This window comes from Medicago sativa, chromosome 3 (assembly GCF_051527215.1).
Source record: "Medicago sativa cultivar Bolivia chromosome 3, Bolivia_mono, whole genome shotgun sequence".
Taxonomy (NCBI): Eukaryota; Viridiplantae; Streptophyta; class Magnoliopsida; order Fabales; family Fabaceae; genus Medicago; species Medicago sativa.
The window spans coordinates 68,823,697-68,832,488 of NC_140751.1; the positions used below are offsets into that span (position 1 = coordinate 68,823,697).

The following is an 8,792-nucleotide window of genomic DNA, read 5'->3' on the forward strand; positions in this document are numbered from 1 at the left end:
TGCTGTCTCACTCTCACAGATAGCAATGCTTGTGCAACAAGGCAAATGAAATATTTCAACCTTGTTATACCTAGAGTCACATATCTTCAAACGCTTGCATATATAGAAGATAACATAAAATTAATAACACACTAGTACACTACTACATAGTTCACAATATAATTATTAAAAAAATACTCCTATCCTGCAATTTGTGGTTAAATCCACATGTGCACTCCACTCAACAATTGTACCTGTGCGATTGATTACTCATCAGATGAAAAATACTTTTATCAAAACAAATCCTAATATAAAAAATTATGTTTTATAATTTGTTATAAAAGCCAAATCTTAAGGGTGCTCTCAAAAAAGGAAAAACACAAATGCTGTATAAAACTACTGTACATTTGTATTATTTGTATGCACAAATGCTGTTGTACCTTTACACATTGGAAAGATTGAAATCTTCCTTTTCTTATTGTCTATTGTACAATTTAATTTGAAATCAAAAAATCAATCACTTTCTTCACTTCCTTCACTTCCTTCAGTGCTTGATGCTTCCTCAGTTCCACTTTCCATTCCATCATGTTGATCTATATATGAAGTCAGCCATCTGATTAATAGCTTCCTCGGTTCCCAGGCGGTTAGGTTCAGATAAAATCTATAAGAAAATATATATTACAGATACAAGAAAAATATGTTAATTCAAATAAATCCCTATTTCACAAAGTAAAGAAAATTGTTTCTACTTACTTCTTTTACAACCGAAATAATCTCGGGAAGATTCTCATTATAACTTCCAAATAGGTGTTCATCCGATCTGATCAATGCACGCAGTATACAACTTTTGCTTAGTCAATACATGTACCAAATTATATATATAATAATAATTTGAAGTGGTATGAAGGAGAATTAATAACAATTTAGCACCTTTGTATCAATTTAGAAAGCAGTCCATGTGCATATCTAGCTTCGTCGAAATCATGCTTCAATGGCAAGAAACTTAACCATTTCTGAACCGCCTGCTTAAAAGCATTATGATTGAGGATGACAAAATAAAGGATAGCACTTGCAGTAACATTGTAGATCAACAATTGCAGAAGTCTAAATTACTATTGTAACTATAATGATCAAAATTTAACATAATACTATCTAAAATCCGGCACAAAATGACAAAAGTTAACAATTTCTATCGTGCTACTAACTTAGTTCCACGGACGAAGGTGTAATGACTGATATTGTAGATGCTTGAGAAAAATTAGCAATTTATCTGGTTGTAAATTCAAATGAGGAATTATATGTTAACATAATACTATCTAACATCCGGCACAAAAATTTAATCTCGTTGTATATTATAATTTGAAGCATACGAGGAACTTACGGAACCAATGTCCTGCTCCTGTATTCCAGCTTCAGAAGCATGAAAGGGTTAAAATGAAATTTTCTTTAATTTTTTTACTTAATATCCCATAATTCCAATAAGCCTGACTATATTCTTTATCTAATACTTGGTACTTGGCAGAAAGAATTTAGGGTCCATCTAAACAATAAATCAGTGATGTCAACAACAGCATTTATTCTGCAAGCATCTTAACAATATGCATTTCATCTTTGTTAACTAAAGTTAACAAAGTTGCCAAATATCAATGGTAGACAATCTATTTTGGAAGATTATTACCTTAGGGCCGACATTGTCATGATGAAATTCATAGATTTTTCCAAGAGATGCAACTGCGGTATCACATAATGTAACATCCCTAACTGGAAGTCTTTTACTCATGACATTAGATAGTCTTATGATACCCTCTGCACTAAACCAATTACTTGTCATATTAAAAAAAAAAATCAATATATTTAATATATATACAAAAATAAACTTTCGTAGTTTAAGTTAAGAGCTTAAATAACCTTTCAGAAAGAAAAAAAAGTTAAGAGCATACAGAAATTTACCATTAGCATGGGCATTAAATTGATCTCCTCCAAGCATAGCACAAATACCAATCGCCCGTGTAGCATGCTGTAATAATCATTACCGAAAAAGTAATGTTCACATTTCTTATATAACAAGTAAAGAAAAGAAAATTATTGACACATATTTAAAAATACCAGTTTGGAACTAGGATAGTTTCTCTTTAAAGCAAAATAGGAGGCTAAAATATATCTGTCATGATACCTGTTCAAATAACACACAGAAACTAGATTTAAGGCATTTGTTATTGCTACAAGATGTAACCAATAATTTTTTATGTTCGGAAGAAAACAAATATTACTACAAGTCTACAACTAAACGATAAAAGAAACTAGATTTACGCTGGTAATTTGTCTGGGAATAGTGGGATGATAACGTTAAAAATGGAAATTCCAAAAGCTATCAATCTATCTGGATTTTCATGAGCCTGCAAAAGATTACATGGAGCACAATTTTTACTTAAGAATGATTAAGTAGAAGATATAAAGATATTCATCATAACATCCTGTCCATTTTGAATATGAATATTTTCTAGTTTCTTAGTAGTTGACATCGTAACGAAGAGTGTCTGTGTGGATTGGATTGAATTGATTTTGCATAGAAATGGCTTGGATTGATTTTTCAATTTTTCAAAAGAATAAACAAAAAAAGAATATAAAGTTTAAAATATACAAATAAATCTATCATATCAAACATCACATCATATATAACTCAAATATAAATGGTAAGTTGAAAATAATCTTTTATTCTTGCAGGAAGTTGAAATTATAAATGCAGGTTTTCTAGCATGCTGTTTAAAAAACATCGAGATGAGAAGAAATAGCAAAGGAGAACATACCAAAAACACGACAGCATTCGTCATGAGGTCATCAACATGTTGCACGAATCGGTCTTTAAATGTGTCAAGTGTTGTTTCTATTAAGTGAGCTACCCCCTGTGATGAGTAAAAAAGCTGATTATCATTCATACTCTATAGGATCAATAAATGAAAATGAAAATGAAAATTAGGTGAACACTCTATGTACCAAGTGTTTTGTTCGATATGATGCATAACATCCCAATCATTTAATGTTAAGTCATTCTTTATATTTAACTATTTACAAATGAATTTAAGTTTTGAATTATTTTCACCTTAAGGGTACCAGTGCCTTGCTAAAGTACAAAAGAATAATGCATATGTATTCAATCAATAGCAAAAGAATTTACAGAAACAACCTGAAGTGTATCTTCTGTTGGTAAAATTACAGGTCTACTTGCCAAAGTTCCCAATTCTTGTGTTTTCGTTACTTGAATTTTGCTAATCTGTTGTATTGCAGCTTTTATCACATTAGCAATAACCTTGATCATTTGATCATTGAAAAATGAACTACAGATCTGCATAATGAACGCATATTACTTATATGGAAAAATATGATCTGAACATATTACCAATATATATTTTGCAGAATTGTATTCTACCTGAATGCATCTGGCGAGTAACCTCAATAATGTTGTAAACGAAACACTATCTTTTTCCTGTATGTGTTTTGCAATGTCAAGAAATAAGCCGATGCTTAAAATGATAAATTAAAAAAGTAAAGACAATTACCCAATACCTTCTTCAAGATTTCAATCAGAGCTCGCACAATCCAGAAAGTTATGCCTCTTTTTGCGTCATTAGTTTTGTCACATACTTTAAGTGAGATTAATAAGTTTGGAAGACCTAAAAACAGAAAGTAAATTAATTTATCAAAAATGGCTAAAACAGAAATTTAAGATTTTAAATTGAACTCAAATAAATTAAATTTATAGTCACCTAAAATAGAAGCCTTGCGAAGTTGAGAATTAGAACAACCAATCAAGCGCATAAACATTGTAGCAACCTAAACATTTAAATACATGTTTAATCAGTTGCAGGTTTGGTTTTTAGCTAGAAACCTCTACATAAACCAGAAACATCAGATCTATCAAACTAACCTCACCAATGTGGGGGGAAAAGTTTATAGGTGACCGAACAGCACAATATGACATCGTATTACAAGCCTGAACTATCATAGTTTCAACCGAATGCTTCACATCGTCATCCTTGATCTTATCAACCGTTAAGTCACAACGGGGTTCAGCAGTTCCAAGCAACATTGGCATAATTCTAGCAATAAAGTTGTTAATACTCAATCTAGGGCATTGAAGAATGTGATCCAGAGCCTGCACAATGTTTATTCAATTAGGAATACAAACTTTCAACTATGAGTGAAATTGACTATCATTGATTTCAGATATACCTTTAGGATGATACATTTTGTTAAGTAATCTGTCTTGGTCAATTTTCCTTCAAGCGATATTAGAGATTCCATGACCTTTGAAGGTTACATGATACATTAGCACAAAAAGAAATTAATTCACAATTATTTGGCAACCTTTAAGACATACGAATTTGTCACAAATGTACCAAAATTTTGAATGATATATACCAAGATCATAAGGTACATCATGATCATTCTTGAACGATCGCAAAATTATTTGTATGACCAATAAAATAATTAAATATTTTTCTACTTATCTCAATTTTAACTTTGGTTTCAATAATACATCATATATAATTTGAGTCAACTCAGAATTAGGAGAAATACTAACCTGAACAGCTTCCTGCTCTTCGAAATTATCTGGCCCAATTTTCCTAACAAGATATATCATGAATTCTAGACATTTAGCACAGAGCACCAGTTTGGGTAAACTGCTATTATCAAACACAAGGACTTTAAGTGCTTCCATCGTTGTATCGTAATAATTTTGGCGAAAAGTCCCCTGCTTGAAACAATTACACATCAAATCACATGAGGATAATCATTTACCGCAATAAAAACCTACATCATTCCTAGACTTCTGATGTTAATGTATACCGGCATTAAAGCTGCAAACGTTTTCAGGGTATCAGTAGCTTCGATCTGTAACTTCTGCTTTTCATGCTGAAAAACCAATTAGCTTATTGTAAGTACATTAAACATAAGTAACCATAGAAAAATAATGGTTGAGACTACACAAATACGATATGTAAATATGCAGAAACAATCACATGGATTAATAACAGTATGCAATAATTGCATATAAAAGCATAATACATGTGCAAATGAGAAGTTAATATATACACAGGGAAAATTAGAGACTAAGTACCTTAATTAATACGAGTACTGATGCTACAATCTGTTCCCCAAAAGGCGATATTTTGTCTAAGCCACAATTTTTTACCAAGGAGTGAATGGCGAGAACAGCATTTGACTGAAGAAAGTAGTAAACAAAGGATATCATTTATAAAACAACTTAACAAATAGTGCTTCAAAGTATACATTGAAATCTGCAGCATTAATATGTTTGTACCTGTACACGGGCACAAGGGTTACATCTAATGATGGGAACTAGTTTCTCCAAAAACTTCTTGTGATATTGAGCCTGAATTAGTAGTTCCTTATGTTCACTCAAAAACGAAATTGTTGGCATAGTAGCCCAAAGTACTCGAGGGTCCAAATCATCCAGTGAGTTAAGGGCCAGCATCGCAACGTGGTTAAAGTGTAGCATCATGTTCTGTGGTAGAAAAAGGGAAGAGAGAATCATATATGAATGAGATTGTTAGCATTACAAATAACATGATATGTATGAAATCAGCAAATATTATTGTAGGTTCGTAATGGTCAACTTCAGGCACAGGAATGCATGGTGCAAGCATCCATTAATAAATACCATTCTAATAACACAAATACAAGTAACCAACAGAGTTACAAGCCGAGTATCCGGTAACTTACATAATCCATTAAATTTTAATTTGTTAAATATTATTGATTGATAAGTGAAAGTCCAAAACTCGGTGGTGTCATTAAGATTTAGGTTTCTGTAAGAGAAACCAAAATACAAATGCACAACTTAATCTGCATGAAGTTACAAACAATGCAGTACGACTGCAGACCTAATTAAATCCTTTATCACGATTTACCCTAGCTCACACGATTTATCCTTTTAATCATTTTTTTTTGTAATGCTTAGAAACACGTATATGCTTCTGAAAACTATGTTCTACAGAGTACACAGAAAAATTAGTTGACATGACATGATTTCTATAAGGTAACGCATCATCAAGAAAACACTTGAGCTTAAAGCTCATTGAATATGCATACATACCCCCCCTTTGATGTTACTCTCTGCAATCCAACTAATGGCGAGCATTGCTGCACAACGGAACCACCAATCAACATGAGATACATATTGCTGTGTCATCATCTCAATTGCCGTGGGAACAAAAACATCTTCATGCCCATCTGTAGTGAGCGATTTGAACAAGAAGACCCCGTGGTAGAAAGCATCTAACATCCCAGCAGTAATACAATTCTTATCATCAATATCATACCAAAGAGGATCATCAATAAAACACGACAACATGTTCACAGCAACTGTAACTACCCTTCTCACTTCCTCATGAGAAATTTTTTTTATCAAACTTCCCATCTCTTTCGAGTTTGCTGAACCAACATCTTTGATGACACTAACCGCAAAAAATTTAAGTTCCTCGCTTGCATCTTCTATCTCCGCTACTCGAATCATGCACCAAAACACTTCACCAAGTTTCCCCTTAAAGATATTTCCATCATCCAGCTTAGCTAAATCCCCCAAACGTTTAATCCGATTCACCAGAATCTCTTCTTCTCCATGTTGATTGATAATATTCAACAAAACCGGCAAGAGAAAATCGTATACGTCTGTTCTCTGAAGATCCTTCGACAATAACATCAACGAAAGTGATGCATTGAATGCCAATGCATTCAATTCCTGATCCATTGAGTTAATCAATTCTGAGATGTTTGAGAATACGAGATCAAGGTTTCCTTGATTCAGCCAGAACTCTCTGTTTTGAACAACGAGCACTGAAAATTCCGTTAACAACAAAAGCCCCTTCTTTTTGTTGGATCTCACATCCCCAGAAATGCAATCACAAACATACTGGAGAAGCTCCCCCCAACTGCTGTGAGTAAACCGGTACAACCTGTCAGCGAATAAACCCATCATTTCGCATAGCGAAGGAAACAGAATTTCTTCGGATTCTACCTTGAGCGAATTAAAGAGAGGATTTTTTAGTTCGAGTAAGATAGACAAACTCATTGAACTGTTTATCCCTCTGGGAAGTGTTTGAAGAATGAGAGAAACGATTACGGTTCTTGTTTGCAGCGGAGGGTGGAGTTCGAGGATTTTGGCAAGCTTCAATGAGAAGCCATTAACGTAATGGTGTGCGAATGATTTAAAGATTTTCATCAAAGATTCGTCATTGGTTTGAGTGTATTCTTGGATTGCTTGTCGCAGCGACAAGAGGTCGTTGGATCCGAGGAATCTTGTTGCGTGTTCTTGAAGTTGGAGGCCGTGGATGAGTGATTGATCTTGGTTATGTTCGATGCGCCTTCTCTTGTTCATTATTTCTTCCAAGTGATTGCGCAGTGGCGGGTTTATATCCGGATCAAACGGATTGCGTAGGGGAGGTTGTTGTGGTGGTGGTGGTGGTGGCGGTGGCGGAGAAGAAGGTCTCTTCCTAGAGGCAGAAGAACTAGAGGTTGACGCCATTGTTGAGGGGAAGGTTGAAACTTGAATCGCAGATTATGGAGGGAAAAGTAGCTGTTAGTGTTATAGAGGGAAATATAACTGTTTCTGTTGTGGCAGTTGTCCAAGTCAGCATTTCAATTGATTCTCACATAATAGGCCCAATGGGATGGGCCTGAAGCCCATTTATAGGCCCATCACTGTAATGTACTAGTGATTAAACGGATGAGATTTTCACAGCAAGAACACTAAGTATTGAAATAGATTTGGGGGTTTTGTTGACTATAGTGATATGACCGACCAATAACCCTTAATCGCTACATGAAATGGATCAATAATTTTTAAAGATTGGATTTTTGTTTGAATGTGAACGTGAAAAAAACTCAACAACAAACAATCACAAACCTATTCAGCAAAAAAAAAAAAATCACAAACCTGAGCATAAACCTCCATGCCGATCGCACAGCATTCACTTCACCACCATTGAGATAACGAATAAAGTAGGTTGATGCTTCCATCCATGTCCAACAGCCACCGTCAGCCATTCACTTTTCGGGAGAGAGTGAAGTGAGAAGAAGTTGCAATTTGGTGTACAAGATGCCAATATTGCATGTTGTAAAGTATCTGAGTTCGCAAATTTTAAATTTCCACACATCTCTAGCTTCTGCGTATATTATACAATATCTCTGCATATTACTCTCTCCGTTTTTTTTTATAAGCAAATTTTACTTTTTAGATTCACAATTAATGATGTATGTGGTTCACAAGAGGTTCGTGTAAATTCAGTTTACGTATGTAAAATTAGTCACTATGAGAGGTTGGTGTAAATTCAGTTTACGTATGTACAATTATCCACCATGAGAGGTTAATGTAAATTCATTTTACGAATGTGCAACTAATGTAGAGTACGAGTGAACAAATTTACACACACAAGCATAAACTAAGTTTACGTAGCTTATGTAAACTCAGTTTACGTTAACTGCGTAAACTGAATTTACATGGTTTTAAAAACTATTGTCTTTCTCTCAATTTCACATTTTTTTATCATATGTTTCAATCAATTTTACAGATTTATCAATTTTTCTATCGTACGTGATTAGATGTTATTGAAGAGTACGCCTCAGTTTACGTTAACTGCGTAAACTGAATTTACATGGTTTTAAAAACTATTGTCTTTCTCTCAATTTCACATTTTTTTATCATATGTTTCAATCAATTTTACAGATTTATCAATTTTTCTATCGTACGTGATTAGATGTTATTGAAGAGTACGCGAGTGGAAAGAGACGAG

At 33.7% G+C, this 8,792-nt stretch overlaps 1 pseudogene across 1 annotated transcript; it reads right to left on the reverse strand.

Moving 5' to 3' along the window:
- Nucleotides 1-366: 366 nt before the first annotated feature.
- Nucleotides 367-7,525, reverse strand: LOC146939554 (uncharacterized; annotated as a pseudogene). The gene is made up of 19 exons (XR_015031691.1): nucleotides 6,098-7,525; nucleotides 5,303-5,506; nucleotides 5,099-5,203; nucleotides 4,828-4,893; nucleotides 4,562-4,732; nucleotides 4,210-4,284; nucleotides 3,905-4,132; nucleotides 3,744-3,810; nucleotides 3,544-3,650; nucleotides 3,407-3,463; nucleotides 3,164-3,322; nucleotides 2,787-2,882; nucleotides 2,290-2,375; nucleotides 2,086-2,152; nucleotides 1,930-1,996; nucleotides 1,658-1,785; nucleotides 910-1,001; nucleotides 733-799; nucleotides 367-640 (listed from the first exon to the last, which is right to left on the reverse strand). The product of XR_015031691.1 is annotated as an uncharacterized LOC146939554 (transcript).
- Nucleotides 7,526-8,792: the final 1,267 nt, after the last annotated feature.